The 17,482-nt window shown below is 52.3% G+C and overlaps 1 protein-coding gene across 1 annotated transcript in view; it reads right to left on the minus strand.

The window, feature by feature from the left end:
• Positions 1–1,360, minus strand: part of Lrrc4b (leucine rich repeat containing 4B) — a 35,241-nt gene extending 33,881 nt beyond the window's left edge. Inside the window, exon 1 of the mRNA XM_050121455.1 lies at positions 1,208–1,360. The gene's annotated coding sequence lies outside the window, so the exon portion shown is untranslated. The remainder of the gene's footprint in view (positions 1–1,207) is intronic.
• Between the last annotated feature and the right edge of the window lie 16,122 nt (positions 1,361–17,482).

A 17,482-nucleotide genomic window follows, 5' to 3' on the forward strand; every position in this document is an offset into this window, starting at 1 on the left:
GGGAGGGGGCGAGGGGCACCCAAACTCCTCTACTGCCCAGCTGGGGTGCTCCCCGGGAGGATTCCCCAGCCTAGGGAAAGCCACCCGAAGCTGCAGGGCAAGGAAGGGCCAGAGGTGGGAGTTCCTAGAGAGGAAAGGGTGCTCAAGAACATTGAGGGACTCAGAATCTAGCGGGGAGGCTGGCTGGTCCCCTGGCCCAAGAGGTGAGTCCGGGGAAATTGAGCAAGGAGACCAGGGAGGGATTTTGGACCAAGCCTGAGCCTTTGGCCTAGGATTGACAGCTTGAAGGAAGAAGAGGGTTCTGGAGAGAGAGAATATGAGGTCTAGCGGTGGGTGGGATCTGAGTACCCTGCCTGTGAGGAGACCGGAAGACAGACTTTTGGGGGAAGAAGGGTCACAGAATGGGGCTTCCAAAAGATCTGGGTTGAGGAGCCAGCCAGCAAGGTTAGGAGCTTATGGCAAGGAGAAGAATGGGGCCTAGAGGAGCACAGGCCCAGCTGGGTCTCCAGGAAGGAGGGTGGAGGGACGCCGGGGGTAGAGGGTCGGAGATGGGCCGGATAAGGGGAAGTTAGAAGGCCTCAGAAGAACAGGTGTGATGGAAGCCAGCAGTGACTGGGGAGGTGAGAGAGAGAGAGAGAGAGAGAGAGAGAGAGAGAGAGAGAGAGAGAGAGAGAATAGCGCCGAGCAAGCAAGGGTCCCAGGGAGACGTGTGCGAAGACCGCAGATTTGAGGACCGATGCCGGTCAAGGAAAAGGGGTTCCTGAGCGGAGGGAGGGGCAGACATACAGTCGGAGGGAGGAGGATCGTTGATGGGGAGTGGGATCTGAGGCTGCCTCTCTCTCCAATCACCCCCTCTTGGCTTTCCCATGTTCACTTCCCAAACTCCCCGGTTCTCCCCGGTTGCCACGGCAACCGCTCCTGCCAGGCACGGTCACCAAGGAAACCCCGTGCCCGCCTCTCCCCCTCCTCATCGCCCGCACGCCCCCCGGCGGCGGGGAGGAGGGCGTGGGGGAGCAGACTCCCGCCCCGGGCCGCAGCCGGGCAGCCAGCTGCGGTCGCCCAGCCTGGGGCGCCGGTCCAGGTCCCTGCCCGCATCCCGGGTCTGCGTCTCCATCCCATCCGGCCCCATCCTGGATCCGCGTCCCAATCCATCCCGGCCCCCTGTCTTGCCTCGACCCCGCGTTCTGCGCGCTGCGCTCCGACTCACCGCGGGCTCCGGGCTCCCGGCGAGGGGCGGCATGCCCCGCGGGGTCCGCTCGGGGCGCGGGGCCTGGGCCGGGGGCGTCCTCGGGGTCGCGGCTCCGCCCCCGCCCGGCCCGCAGCCCGCCCGCGCTCCGCGCTCGCCGCCTGCCAGCCTGGCCGCCGCCCGCCTCCGCCGCGGCCCCGCCGCTCCCCCCACCCACCCCCCCAGGCCCCGGCCCGGCCCGGCCCCCGCTCGGACGGTGCGGCAGCCGCCGAGAGCAGCCGAGAGTCCCGTGGACGCGAGCGGAATACTGATGCTGGTGGGGAGCGGGAGGAGGAGGGAGGAGAAGGGAGGGCGCCGAGGGGAGAGTGGCCGGGGAAGCTGGGGAGGGAGGGCAGAAGAGGCGGCGAGGAAGGGGGAGGGGGCACGGGGAGGGAGAGGGGAGAGGGAGGATGGAGGGAAGGGGAGCCAGAGCCGAGAAGGGGGGGGAGGGAGCAAAGGAAGAAGGGAGGGAGGAGGAGAGGGAAGGAGGAAGCAGAAGGGAGAGAAAGGGGAGTGGAGAAGAGAAGGGGTTCTAGGGGAAGAGGGAAGGGAAGCAGCGGTATATTGGAGGGAAAAGGGAGCTGGGGCTCGAACTTGGAGAACTCCAAGACCTCCAAGGAATGGATGGGATGGAGGGGACCTGATGGGCGCTGCGGGGGTGGGGTGGGGAAGAGGGAGGCGGGAAATCTGGAGAGCAGTGGAGGAGACACGGAGTTTGGGGGTGGGGAGGCCGGGAAGGAATGGGGTGGGGGCAGAAGGAAAGCCAAAGAAGTGTTGGAAGAGGGTCGGGACGAAGTCGGAAGGCTGAGGGTTGATGCTGTCACCGAGCCAGAAGGAAGTGGCCTGACAAGGTTGCCAGGAGAGAACTGAGGCAGGAGTAGCGGGTGGGTGGCGCAGAGGCCTGGAGGAGGCACTGGAGCAGGCGAGGCATTGGGAAGCCAGGACAAGGCGGAGCGTTTCTTGAACTCCTCATCTGATGAGAAGGATGGAGACTCAGCTCAGTCTTTATTCTAGGAAGGGCTTTGGAGGGAGTTTTTTTAGGGACGGGGGAGGGGGCCTGTCTTGGGCCAGGTGACCACGAGGGAGAATGAGCAGGGGTGCTGGTTCTGAGCCCCTGCCCCAGACCTCCGCAGTGGCCAGGGCGCCTGCAGATTAGAGGCGAAGCCCAGCCCCCTCCACACTCTCACCTCCCAGGTGCAGGCAGAGGGTGCTGGGACACACAGAGAGGTGTGAAGCTGGTGCCAGCCTAGGGGAGAGGGGGTGGGGCAGGATGCCTGGGAGAGGTCACAAGGACGCCACTCTTCACCGTCAGTGATGTTCTCACCTGCCCTCTGCTGCCCCGCCCCCTTTCCAAAGGCTGGGCATTGAGGAAGGGGCTTGAGGCAGAGGAACCCAGAAGGACTGAGAAGAGATAGTTTCTTCATTGCCAACCAGATACCCCCCCCTCCCCACTCTACCAGTGTTAAAGGTAGGCAGGAGTTTTCCCTATCCTTGATTCCCATCTCCAAGGGGGGAAAAACCTGGCTACTAACTTAGGACAGGGAAGGCAGGAGAGAATGAAGATCCCTTCTCTCAGGCCAGGGTCCTTCTCCAAACCCTCAGGGTGTCTGAGCAAACAGGAGGTTGTTGCTGCCTTTGGAGCAAGCAGCAGGGGGCTCAAGGCCAGCCCTTGGAGTTGGAAGGAAGGGGCCCCACAGACATTTGCTGAGAGCCCAAACCTAGAGCTCACGGGGGGGGGGGGGGGGGGGGGGGGGGGGGGGGGCGCGGGAAGGGGGGGGGGGGGGGGGGGGGGGGGGGGGGGGGGGGGGGGGGGGGGGGGGTTGTCATGGGTAAATGCCTTAGAAACAGCTGGGGTGGGTACTGGGGGACACACGAGAAAACCAAAGAGAGAAGGGCTCAGTCATAACCAGAGCCTACCTGGTGCCTGGCAGTGCTGACATCTGGTTAGGAGCCTGGATGAGGGATGCTTGGTGAGACCCAGGGTTCCCGTTGGCTCCACAGACTCTCACCAGTCTGCTGGGGAACAGGGCTTTCTGGTTTAATGTCAACTGCCAGGAATGTGGGCTTGTGGAGGATGAAGTGCAAGAGGGTCCCGGGCCCAAGCCAGAGTTCCCAGGGAAGCTTCTGGAAGGTTCTGGAATCTCAGGCTTGCCTGTCTGGATAGAGGAGAGTGGCTCTCATTGCTAGAGGAGGCATGGGCAAGCCCCTGAGCCTGGGCAGTTCACCCTCTAGGAAACAAGGCAACTCAAGGCCTCTTCTAGAAGGTTCACAAGCCATGAGGAGAGCAGCAAGGAAGAAGAAGTTGGTGGGGGAGCAAAGCTGAGGAGACCCACAGGCTGAGGAGGTGACCACATCCAGGCCTGGATGCTGAGGAGGAAGTTGGAGCAGGCAGGAAGGGGCCATCAGATGATAGCAATGGCGGGGGTGTCTTTCTGAAAGGCAGAAAGGCTGGAGACAAGAAAGGGCAGGATGAGCAGAGCAACTTGGTCAGAGTCTAGACTTCGCAAATGTGACATCGGCTTCAATGCCACCCGGTCCCACCTCAGCTCCACCCTGATGCCTGAGCTAACCTTCAGCCAAGACTAGTCTTGATTAGTGGCAACCTTGAAACGGTCTCCTGTAGCCCACAGTAGCCTCAAACTCACAAGTAAAGGAGGATGGCCTTGAATTTCTGATCCTCCTGCTTCCACTTTCCAAATGCTGAATGACAGCACTGTGTCGCCATGCCTGTTGCTGGGCATGGAGCCTAGGGCAGCAAGCGTTCTGGGCATATGCTGTACCGGTGAGTCATAGCCTCATCCCTTCACCAGTGTCTTCAGGATGGCGTCGGATACAGAGAACCTATGTCAGGTGAGTTCAGTGTCTTCAGGATGGCGTCGGACATGGAGAACCTATGTCAGGTGAGTCATGGCTTCATCCCTTCACCAATGGCTTCGGGATGGCATCGGACATAGAGAACCTATGTCAGGTGAGTCTTACGGTTGGGTTTGAGAAGCTCCCCTCCCCCAAGGCTCATGCTTTGAACACTGGGTCCCCAGCTGGTGGCACTATTTTGATGGCCAGCAGAAGTGGGTCACTGGGGTTGGCCTTTGAAGGTCTGGCTCTCTGTTTCTCAGTCCCTGCCATGTGACTAGCTTCAAGCTTCAGCCTCCCGCCTCAGTGTAGGTACCCTCTCGGGAAACATGGAAGACCCTCAAGATCAGCAACCCCATGGTGCACTGAAATCCCTCAGCATTAGCCTGCCCTCCTCCAGAGCGCAAGTCCCCAGCCCCAGCTCCCCCTAGGACTCACTGAAACCCTTGGAAACCATGAGAACCCCACACCCTCGTTGTCTGTCAGGTACTTTTGTTCCTGAACCATTACAACAGCTGTATAGTAGGAGACGGTGGCAGTGATCCTCCAGGCCACAAAGGCTTGAAGATATACACAATCTCAAAACACCAGGCTGGGGGCTTCCAGAGGACTCAGTGCCTGCATTCCTGCATTCGCTCCCAGGCCATGGAAAAGACACTGCGGTAGTGGGTGTACCAGCAGTCCCAGCACTGAGCAGGACAACGGGAAGATCCTCAGGACTGGCTGGGCAGCAGGTTCAGCAAGTGGTGGCACATGCCTTTAATCCCAGCACTCGGGAGGCAGAGGCAGGCGGATCTCTGTGAGTTTGAGGCAAGCCTGGTCTACAAGAGCTAGTTCCAGGACAGGCTCCAAAACCACAGAGAAACCCTGTCTCGAGAAACCAAAAAAAAAAAAAAAAAAAAGAAAGAAAGAAAGAAAGAAAGAAAGAAAGAAAGAAAGAAAGAAACCCTGGCTCACAGCAAGTGGAGAGGCTAGAGAGCTGGCTTGGTGGTAACCACGCTCTGCTAGAGGACTCCGTTCCCAGCACTCACATGGCAGTTTGTGACTGTCTTTAACTCCAGACTCAAGAGATTTTTTTTCTGTTTGTTTCTCGAAACAGGGTTTCTCTGTAGCTTTGGAGCCTGTCCTGGAACTAGCTCTGTAGACCAGACTGGCCTCAAACTCACAGAGATCCACCTGCCTCTGCCTCCCGAGTACTGGGATTAAAGGTGTGCGCCACCACTGTCCGGCAGTCTCAAGACATTTAATGCTTTCTCTGGCCTCTGAGGGCACTAGGCATTTATGTGGTACATGTACGTACGTACAGGCAAAACACTCATATATAAAATTTAAAAATTAAAAGCAAAGAGCAACTGAGAAAGATATTTGACAATGACTTCTGGTTTCCACATGCACATGCACACAACTATACATACACAAGCCTGTACACACACATATACACACCTGTGAATATATGTACAAATACCCACACCTACATAGACATACACGCACCTGCATATGCATACACGTACACAAGCCTGTGCACACACACTTGCACCACATGTGCACATGCACCTACCTGTACATACACATATCTTCACATACAGGCGCAAACACATACTTGCATGTATGCACATCTGAAATACACGTGTACATATATATACATGCACATAAACACCTGCACAAATACATGCCTGCACATACACGTGCACTACACACGTGCACATAAACACATCTGTCTATAAACATACAAGTATGCATTTTTGCACACTCATATGCATGCACAAACATGTATACACACATGCACACAAACGAAAACACAACTAGGGCAAGTCAGCTCATAATGCCAGCCCTCATGAGGTTGAGGCAGGAGGATAGAGAGTTTGAGTCCAGCCTGAGCTGTGTATCAGGACTTGTCTCAAAATGCAATATCAAAAAGATATAGGGAGGGAAGGGAAGACGGTTCAGTGGGTAGAGGCCCTTGTCATCAAACCTGGCGACCTGAGTTTGAGTCACGGAATCAACATGGTGAAGGTAGAGAAGTGACTCCTAGACGTGACTCTGCCCTCCGTGTGTGCACGTGTTGCATACACACAATAAATAAATGCTTACCAATTAACAGAAATAGCGTGACCTTTGAGCCCGTGGTTGGGACCTTTTCACGGTAAGATCAGGAGGGGGCTGCAACTTCTGCTTCACTTGCTGGGCTGCTGTCCCGCAGGTCTTTGCCAGCTTCCAAGTGGATAGACTTCCCAAGGCTGCCATGCCAGGAGGAAGCTCAACCTTCCATAGAGAGGCCCCAAGACCTCAGCCCTCCCTTACTCCTGCCTCTTAGCACCCACCAAAGGACGTCAAGGGCCAGAACTGCTCAGTTGAGCCCTTCCCTGATTCCTGACTTACAGAAAGCTTAAGAGAGAATGAAATGGTTTTGCTGTTTGAAACTGTTAAGTCCTGGGGTAATTTGTTATACAGCAGTGGGTTACTACTGTAATGAGGGATATGAAACACTATCATTTTATCCTGGCCAATGGGAAGCCATTTTCAGGGAGTGCAAAGTGTGGCTAGAATGAGCCGGTGCACCTCCTTGAACTTAATTTTCATATATTTCCTACAAACCTTGGGGAAGTGGCGGCTTCCTTCTCTAGGGTAGGGCAGATACCAAGTAATCTAGAGAAAACTTCTGCCTTAGTTAGGGTTTCTACGGCTGTGACAAAAATACCATGACCAAAAAGCAAGTTGGGGAGGAAAGGGTTTATTTGGCTGACGCTTTCAGATCATAGTCTAGCATTGTAAGAAGTTGGAACTGGAACCTGGAAGCAGGAGCTGATGCAGAGGCCATGAAGAGGAGCTGTTCACTGACTTGCTCAGCCTGCTGGACCACCAGCCTGGCCAAAGCAGAAGGGCCTTGCTGAGACTCAGACATTGACAACTCAGGGCCTCATGGGCAGCTACACCTCGGAGTGAGGGGAAAACCCAGGACCGCCATAGCAGTGAGTAGCTGAGCCTGATGTACCCACAATGTCTTTCTGGAACACAGTGTGAGACGGGTTTCATGCCATGGGCATCCACAGTGTCTGGCAGTCAGATAAGAGCAAACATGAAAGACAGGAGCATTGCCTTCCGTGCGGACCAGCATGCCAGTCAGTGGAGGTTTACCTGGTGTTGGGACTGAGAGGCGTGGTGAGTGTGTAAGGTCTTACAGTGGGGAGCAGCAGTGCGAGAGGGGGAATCTCAGGTATGGTGAGTGTGCAAGGACCTACAGGGGGTAACAGTGGTGCGAAAGGGAAAGTCTCAGGCATAGTGAGTGTGCAAGGGCCTATGGGAGGCAGCAATGGTGCAAGAAGAGGAATCTCAGGCATGGTGAGTGTGCAAGGGCCTACAAACCAGGGTAGCAGTAGTGCAAGGGAGAATCTCAGAAGTGTGATGAGTGTGCAAGAGCCTACAGGGCGGGGCAGCAGCGGTGCCAGAGGGGGAACTCCCAGGCGTGGTGAGTGTGCGAGGGCCTTCAGGGCAGGCAGCAGCAGTGTGAGTGGGGAAACCTCAGGCATGATGAGTGTGCAAGGGCCTACAGGGGTCAGCAGCGGTGCGAGAGGGGAAACCTCAGGTGTGGTGAGTGTGCAAGGGCCTACAGGGGTCAGCAGCGGTGCGAGAGGGGAAACCTCAGGTGTGGTGAGTGTGCAAGGGCCTACAGGTGTCAGCAGCGGTGCAAGAGGGGAAATCTCAGGTGTGGTGAGTGTGCAAGGGTCTACAGGGGTCAGCAGCGGTGTGAGAGGGGAAACCTCAGGCGTGGTGAGTGTGCAAGGGTCTACGGGGACAGCAGCGGCGTGAGAGCACATAATGAGCTGCAGTGATCAAAGTCCTGGTCTCACACACATGTTCACCCACACACTTTTGGAAAATAGCAAAGAAAGAAACCGTTTCAAAACCACTTCACAGGGCACCAGATCCCAACACCCAAACCTGACATCATGAGAAAGGAAATTATAGATCAATATCCCTCCTGGGCACAGATGGGAAAAATCCTTACTAAAACACTGGCGATTAACCGTAATATGTGAAAAGGTTACGACATTGTGAGTGAGGGATTAGACCCTGAGCAGTGTGTGCTTAACATTCAGGGAGCAATGGGTGCAAGTCAGCACTGAGCACAGGGAAGGGAGGCCCCAGCAGGCACGGAGAACCCCCAGAACTGTTCTTACCCAAGGAACACACACAGGAAGCCTGACGCCATCTGCAAAACCAGATTCTAGAACAAACATGTAGAAGAAAGGTCAATGGGACAACTTAAATGATAGTCAATGGAATTAATTATACTAGCTGAAGATGAAAAAAATTAAGTCCTGGTGAAATAGCATAAAACATAAGGAGTGCATAGAAAATTTTAACAAAGGGTGCCATGTTTGCCACGCGCCGTGTTCACCACGTGCCGTGTTCGCCACGTGCCATGACACCACGTGCCATGTTCATCGTGTGCCACAGCGCCTAGGGGGTCAGAAGAAACAGACGCCTGCAGGTTGGAAGATATTACCACCTGTGGACTTGGCACAGCACCCACCGCAAGCCCAACATGTTTCTTACAGAAGCCACAGGTTCAGCACAAGTCTGTGGAAACCCAAGGGTCCTGAGCAGCCAGGACAAGTCGAGAAACAACACCTGACAAACTACTTGATTTCAAACTTAGCTGGAAGCTAAGAGCTTGGGGAGCATGGCTTTGGTATGAGGACAGATAACTGAGTGGAGAGAGAGCTGTGTGGACCCATGTTTTATAATTCATGATTTGTTCTGGAAAGAGAGTCAAAGCAGGGCCAGCAAGATGGCTTGGGGGTTGACGGTGCTTGTCAAAATGATCAACGGGGACAGCAGCCGGGGGCAGGAGCCGCACGCACAGCTCAAGGTTAACTTTAAGCCCTACCTCCTATGTGACAGCTTGCTCAAGCCATCAAGCTCAGAGAGTAACATGGGAATTGGACCGTGTGAGGGAATAGACAGGATGTGGAGGCTGTTCCTAGGCAAGTTAGACTCAGTGAGGTCTGAGAACACTTCGTACAAAAAAAAATCACAATCCATAAAAATTCAAGACCCAGTCCTTAGTCACATCCTCAACCCAAATGTGGGGGACACTGTGCATGCAGATCATGAAGCAAATTTTCCTTAGTGACAGCATGTGACCATCAAGTCAGTACAAACGAGGGTCAGGACCCTAAAGGGGCTTTTCCAAAAACCTTAAACTGGTAACAGACACAGGAATGCGGAGAAGTGACGTGCACCGGGCAGAGCCACTATGATGGGAGTGGACGAAGGTGCACATGGCAGGCCAGGGGGTGGGCATGGAGGAAAGCGTCACGACGTTCCACAAGCCGTCAGTGCAGGTCAACAGATGGCCAGCGAACTGTGGTGCCTGGGTACAGGACACAAACCATGGAGAGTAATGAGAAGACGAAGGGACAAGCTGGGCTGTGGAGAGGAAGGATGTCAACACCATGAGCAGCTCCTATGGACCAACAACTAAAGACCAACAGTCTGTTCAAAAGCAGACAAGAGAGCCGGGCGGTGGCAGCACACACCTTTAATCCCAGCACTCGGGAGGCAGAAGCAGGCGGATCTCTGTGAGTTCGAGGCCAGCCTGGTCTACAAGAGTTAGTTCCAGGATAGGAACCAAAAGCTACGGAGAAACCCTGTCTCAAAAATAAAAAATAAAAAAAATAAATAAAAACAAACAAACAAACAAAACAGATAAGACACCCAGACATTTCACAGAGCACGTGTGAGGGATTGATAAACACTCTGAAGGGTAGCTGAGCTGAGGGCCAAGGGCTAGACTCCTACCTCTCATGGCTTTCTCCCAGCACTTAAAAAAATATCAATACATGAAAAGAAATTTTAAATGGTTATTTGAGTTTCATTTCTGATTGGAAGAATAAAATAGGCTACCAAAAGCAACTTTAGGGAGGAAGGGTCTACTCAGCTCCCAGGTCCAGGAAGCTTCATTGCAGAGAAGTTAAGGCGGGAAGGAGTGGTCAGCTCACTGTCTCAGCTCTGGTACATAGGGGAAGAAGTGTTCAGATCACTGTCTCAGCTCTGGTACATAGGGTCTAAGATCCTCCGCTCAAGGAATGGTGCTGCCCACCGTGAGTGTGTTTCCCGACTCAGTTAATGCAACCAAGACAATCTCCACAGGCATACACATAGGTCATCCTGATTTAGACAGTCCCATGTTGTGGCTCCTTTCCCAGATGGTTCTAGGTTGTGTCAAGGTGACAGAAGTCACCATCACAAAGGTGTTCAACATCAGATTGAACCACAACAAAAAAACTACTCTCCACTGCAGATGGACCAATGAAGACAACAATAGCAAATGCTGGGGTGCTCACACACCGCTGTGGGAGTGTGCAAAGGGACTGGAGTGCTCACACACCGCTGTGGGAGTGTGCAAAGGGACTGGAGTGCTCACACACTGCTGTGGGAGTGTGCAAGGGACTGGAGTGCTCACACACCGCTGTGGGAGTGTGCAAGGGACTAGAGTGCTCACTGCTATGGGAGTATGCAAACGGGTGGGTAAGAAGGCTCCTGGAAAAACTAAACACTAGGACCTGTGGCCTTACTCCTAAGTATTTTCCGGGAAAAATGAAAACACATGTCTTCAAGATCCACAGAGGACTCGGCAATGACAGCTGGAGTGCTTGTTGATGGTCCATTAATATCAGAGAATACTATTCAGAAAGAATGGTCGCTCTGGGCGTCTGTGTATCCGATTCCTAGGCTGACACCATCAGAAAGCAGGTCAGATGTACAGCAGAGGAAGGGCGGATGAGTTTCTCACCTCTGTGAGAGGAAGGGTTTATCTACACCTGCAGTTTGAGTACAGTCCATCATGGTGGGAAAGTCTTTGCGGCAAGAGCATTGAGGTGGCTGGTCACATGGGATCCCCACTCAGGAAACACAGAGAGATGGTTCCTGGTGCTCACTCAGCTCAGTCTCCCCTTTATATTTAGTCCAGGACCCCAACTCATGAGATTCTGCTGCCCATTGTTGGGGTGGGTCCTCCCACCTCAATTAGCCCATAGGAACTCCCTCACAGACTTGCCCAGAGGAGCCTCCTCTCCTAGGTGACCTATTGATGAAGGTGAACCATGTGTGCTGTGCCCACAAGTAGCACCTAGAGCAGGAGGAACGATGCCAGACAATCACCTGCCACAGCACAACAGACTCCAGACACCGAGCAAGGAGGGTCATCACAGAAGAGGCCCCACTGAAACTCGGGCTGTCCTTAGGAAAATGGTCTGCATGAGCATGAGAGGGTTCTGCTGACACCCCCTCCACCTATAAAAGTCGGCTGGTGGCTGAGGACACAGCTCAGTTGGTAAAGTGCCATGTGGGCACAGCACAGCACTGCACAAAATCTGGGGGGAGGTGGAGACAGAAAAATCACCGGGACTTGGTGGGCAGCCTGTCTAGCCAATGGCTGAGTTCTAGGTTTAGAGAGGGATGCTGCCTCAAAATACATACACACGTAAATAAATAAATGAACAAGGCGAGGAAAATATTGAACGTTTACCTCTGACCTCCACAGGGCTGAACATATCTGCACACACAAAAATTTTAAAAAAGAAAGAATTTGCTGGACTATACAGCAAGTAACCTGTGTTACTTTCATTTTATTTTAACCTGTGTTTATTTTATTTTAATGTTTGTGAGTGTGGGTGTGTGCGCGTGCGCGCAATGGCCATGGAGGCTAGAGGAGGAGGTTGAATCCCCTAAGGACTGGAGTTACAGATGTTTGTGAACTGTCTTGTGGATGCTGGGACTTGAACCCAGGTCCTCTGGAAGAGTAGTCACCAGTGCTTTTACACCTGAGCAATTGCTCCAGCACCCTGTTTGTGTTTTTCTCTGTGCAAATTATAACATTTTTTTTAAAGGTTTGTGAAATTTACAGAAAACTAGATGGACCTAAAAAGACAATATTAGGTAAGGTGACTGGAAAGAAAGAAGGAAAACAAAAACACATTGTCCCTCATGTGGGATCCTGGCCATAGTACAGGCAGGCGTGAGTGTGGGTAAAGCCTAACACTTAGAAAGGACACACACATGCACCACACACACCATGCAAATACACCACACACCACATACACACACCACACACCACAAAAGCACATACACCATACACCACAAAAGCACATACACCACACCACACAAACACATACACCACACACCACAAAAGCACATACACCACACACCACATACACCATACACACACACCACAACACACACACACATGCACACACACACATCAGATAGCAAGGGAGGACAGAGTGCAGGTGAGAGTATGTGGAAACTATTTTCCTGGTTGTTGGTTCTGGGTTTGCTTTTCCTGGAAGATCAGTGGTGTCTTTTGTGTAGTGAAGTAGCAGAACAGTTTCTGCACCCCAAAAGGCCCACGAGTGTCCTTCCTCCAAGTTCACGGCTGTGGCAGATGCCCAGCTCGCCTGTCCCATTACTCTTGGAAAAGACAACGTGGAGCTGGTCAGCAGTGGCGCACGTCTTTAATCCCAGCACTCGGGAGGCAGAGGCAGGGGGATCTCTTTGAGTTCGAGGCCAGCCTGGCCTACAGAGCGAGTTCCAAGACAGCCAGAACCACACTGAGAAACCTTGTCTCAAAAAAACCAAATACCGGGGAAAACCAAAAAAGGATGATGTCTTCCTGGTATATTTGTTTTGGGGATAGAGTTTTGTAATGTGAAATTTTCTTCTTTTTTCTTCTAACTAAAACAATATAAAATTCTTCTGTAATAATTATTTAGTATTTAAACTGTATTGCCGTACATAAAATAAACTATTTTTTAAAAATTCTTCTCTCATACAATACATCCCAACCACAGTCTCCCCTTAAAATATGGCTTTTAATTTTTTTAATTTTTGGAACTGGCCTGGAACTCAAGAGATCTGCCTGCCTCTGTCTCCCAATGGCTGGGATTAAAGCTATATGCCACGGCAGCCTGGTAAAATATTTTTTCTTAAATAAAGAGATGTACTTTTTCTCTTTCTAGGACTGGGGATAAACGCTTGTTTATCACCTGAAAGGCAGAGGCAGGAGAATCAGGAATGTAAGGCTAGCCTGGGCTACGTAAGACTTATCTCAATAAATAAATAAATAAATAAATAAATAAATAAATAAATAAATAAATAAAAAAGGTTTTCTTTTTAAGAGTGTGGGTGAAGAGATAGCTAAGCCGTAAAAGCACTTGTTTCTAGGAAGGACCCAGAGTCAGCTTCCAGCCCTCACATCAGCTCCCAACCACCAGAAACTCCAGTTCTAGGAGATCCAGCACCCTCTTCTGGCCTTCATGAGAACTGCGCCCACGTGTGCTCTCAGGCACATTTTTTTTTTTAAAAAATATTTATTATGTATACAATATTCTGTCTGTGTGTATGCCTGCTGGCCAGAAGAGGGCACCAGACCCCGTTACAGATGGTTGTGAGCCACCGTGTGGTTTCTGGGAATTGACCTCAGGACCTTTGGAAGAGCAGGCAATGCTCTTAACCTCTGAGCCATCTCTCCAGCCCCCATCAGGCACATTTTAAAGAAGAGTGCCCAGCATGGTGGTCTTTATACCAGCACTTCCCCGAGCTGCTCACCACCTCGGTTTGGAGGCAGGGTCTCTCACTGAGCCTGGTGCTCACTGGCCAGGCTGGCTGGCTGCAGGGCTGGTGTCTGAACTGGGTCTCCGTGCTGGCAAGGCACCATCTCTCCAGCACCATGGTGCTCGCGCGCGACCCAGAGCACTGGTCTCGCCTGTATCCTGGGGCCTCCCTGATGCGAATGTCCACGCCGATACATCCTTCAGAATTTCACTCTAATGCCAGACAATCCTCTGCCTCGGGCCTAGAGTAGGCCAGATAATTAGGTTGTCCTAGGTTGTCCCTTCTAGGTGGCGATGCCAGTCATTCCGTTTTCCTTCCACTGTAAACACCACCGCACTGGCTGTCTGTAATACAGGCTTGTGCCGTCCATGTAGACTCCCACGAGTGGGATTCGGTACATTTAAGGATGTGGACATTTTTCCTTTGTGTGACATGGACTGCTAACCTCCCCCAGTGCTGGGATGACTGTGTGTGTGTGTGTGTGTGTCCCTACCCGATGCTGGGATGACAGTGTGTGTGTGTGTGTGTCCCTACCCGATGCTGGGATGACAGTGTGTGTGTGTGTGTCCCTACCCGATGCTGGGATGACAGTGTGTGTGTGTGTGTGTTCCTCCCCAGTGCTGGAATTACAATATCTTGCACTGTATCTGGCCTGTCTGGCATGTGTGTCCGTGTGTCTGTGCCTTCCCAGTGCTGGGATCAAAAGTGCTGCTACTAACCTGCCGTGTGTGTGTGTGTGTGTGTGTGTGTGTGTGTGTGTGTTTGAACTTATGTTTCATCCTCTCTTTGGCCCCCACTTTAGCTTTTGGAGAAAGCTTGTTGACCTGGTAATTCAATTCATACATGAAGAAACTATTCACAGAGCAGAGGCAGGTAGATCTTTGTGAGTTTTAAGGCCAGCCTGGTCTACATAGCAATTTCTGGGCCATCCAGGGATATATAGTGAGACCCTGTCTCAAAAACAAACAAAGTGAACAAAACAAACAAACAAACAAACAAAGTCAAACCAACCAAAAGCAAATTTGTGAGTCAGAGAACCTGGTCTTCTGGAGAGTGGCAGGTCACTGACCTCTGGGCAGGCTTCTCTGAAGCAGTGACGGCTGCACCCACACACCTGCCCCTGCTCTTGCACGAGGCTTCTCCTCTACTGAAACTCCCACCCCACTCCCCTCTTGGATCGGGTTATAGCTGAGAAGAAGCACATGCAGGCCCAGGCCTGGACCGATTCTCAGAGCCCTCCCTGGTTACCAGGGAAGGGGTATTGCTTTGGTGCTGGGGATGCTGTGGGGAAGAAGGTACCTGCAGATGGTGGTGCCCATTTGCTGGGCTCATACTCCATCAAGTTATGGGCAAATTCAGTCCTTATTCTTCTGGCTAAATCTCAGTCTGGGAGCAGGACTGACTGGAGACTAAGGAACGCCCATTTGACTCAGAGGTTTCTGTCCAAGCCCAGGTTGTGAACACTGTGTCTACTGTAGTTTGTGAGTTAGCTGCTGTTCTGGCCTGAGAATGAGGAACATAGTATGTGTGGGTGGTGCGAGGCGTGGAGCAGAGCTTTTCCCACGTTAGACAGGCTCTCTCATACTCAGCCACCTCTAGCCCTCCAGTGGGAAATTCTAGGGGTCTCACGGAGGAGCAAGCACTCTTCACTGTTGAGCCATCTGTGTCAGCACAGACCTCCTCCCTCATCTTTAGTCTCCGGGATGACCGACCTGTGCCACCATGCCTGGCGAGGGACATATCCATGGTCACAGCACTCAGCTGCCTGCCTGAGGCAGCCGCTCCTGACGCGGGTCATCGTCTGGAGATTTTCAGTTACTTGAGCCAAGAAATATGTGTTGTCCCCAGCCTAACAGTGAGCACCATGGCTCTATTGCTCACAGCGTGAGAGAAGGGGCTGCTGCTGTAGGATGCACACAGACCACACACGCTCGCTCTCTCTCTCTCTCTCTCTCTCTCTCTCTCTCTCTCTCTCTCTCTCTCTCTCTCTCTCNTCTCTCTCTCTCTCTCTCTCTCTCTCTCTCCCGTCTGCCCTCTTGTTCACAAGTGTGAGAGAGGGGGCTGCTGTTGTAGGATGCACACATACCACACACGCACACATGCACACACACACGCACACACACTCACCTGTCTGCCCATGCTGTGCACTGCCCTCTTGTTCACAAGTGTGAGAGAAGGGGCTGCTGTTGTAGGATGCACACAGACCACACACGCACACACAGGCACGCACACACACAGGCACGCACACACACACTCCTGTCTGCCCATGCTGTGCACTGTCCTCTTGTTCCCCTCCCCGGTTTCAGTTGGCATAGGATCCCACAAAGAAAGGGCGGTGACAGCGGCACCTGTGCATTTCCACGGAGACTGCCTAGACATGAAGTCAGAGGATCTTGCCCCATGAAGCAGAGAATGCAGAAGTATTTTATTGTTTCTTTATTTAAGTTAGTTAGTGACAGGGTATCACCATGTCATCTAGACTGGCCTCTGCTTTATCATCTTCCTGCCTCCGCCTCCCGAGTGCTGGGATGCAGCTGTGTATCATGCTCCTGTCTCAAGCAAGTGTGGCTGCTGACCCGACCTCTTCTTCTGACCCTGAGCAGACAGGCAAGTCCTCAGGGAGACCTGAGCAGTGACACTCATGGCAGTATTATTTGTCACTGACTGGAAACCCTGGAAATCCAAACACAAGGCTTTCTGGGATACACTGTCATTTTTTTTTTTATAAGGCATGGACAGAGGTCTTTAAATTAGTCTGAAGCTTTTTTTTCCTCCCTCCCTCCCTTCCTCTCTCCCTCCAGCCTTCCTTCCTTCCTTCCTTCCTTCCTTCCTTCCTTCCTTCCTTCCTTCCTTCTTTCCTTCTTCCTTCTTATTTTTTTTTTCAAGACAAGGTTTCTCTGTGTAGCCCTGGCTGTCCTGGACTTGCTCTGTAGACCAGGCTGGTCTTGAACTCACAGAGCTCCGCCTGCCTGTGCCTCCCGAGTGCTGGGATTAAAGGCGTGCACCACTAAGCACCTGACTTCACCTGGATGCATAGATATGGATATTTATCACCAAGTACACAAACATGAGGACAATCCATTATTACTTGAGCAGATTCTGCGTGAAAATATGTGTCTAAAAACACAAACGTAGGCATTTCCTCTGTGGACACTTACCTCTCACCTCCATGGCTCACCCTCCCACATACATACAGCACAGCCACAATTATACACACACACCACACACACAGAATTACACACATACATACACCACACACACAATTTAGAGACTCGTTGTTAGAAAGATACACTTGCAAAGTTAACAAAGCCTGGATCCAGCCAACACCTCTACAAGCCTTTTGAAGATCGGAGGACTTCACTAAGGAAGGGTTGGTCCCCAAACCCAGGGGTCAGCTGTTCTAGCAACCAGCAGAACACAGGTGTCCCCTCAGACTGCCCCTGACTATGGGGATGACAGGCAGCACTTTGTGAATTCTGCAGATCTGAACTCAGGTCTTCACACACAGCAAGTGCTTTATCTACTGAGCCATCCCTACAAGCCGGGTCTCAAGACCACACACCGTCACCAACCGACTTCTAGTTCCCTTTGTCCTGAAGTCATTGCTCCCTCAGCTGAGTGTGAACTCTGCCTTGAGTGGAAGCGGAACCCTTGGCATCCCCCTCCATCCTCTAAGATGCCAAGGATTGTATAGTGCCCACAGGGTGGACCCGCTGATTTCTCCTCAGTGGGAAAACTACCTGGCATTGTGGCACCTCTGGTCTGAACCACCCCGCCAGCCATTAC

This window comes from Alexandromys fortis, unplaced genomic scaffold (assembly GCF_014885135.2).
Source record: "Alexandromys fortis isolate MF-2015 unplaced genomic scaffold, M_Fortis_MF-2015_v1.1 scaffold_161, whole genome shotgun sequence".
In the NCBI taxonomy this organism is placed as follows: Eukaryota; Metazoa; Chordata; class Mammalia; order Rodentia; family Cricetidae; genus Alexandromys; species Alexandromys fortis.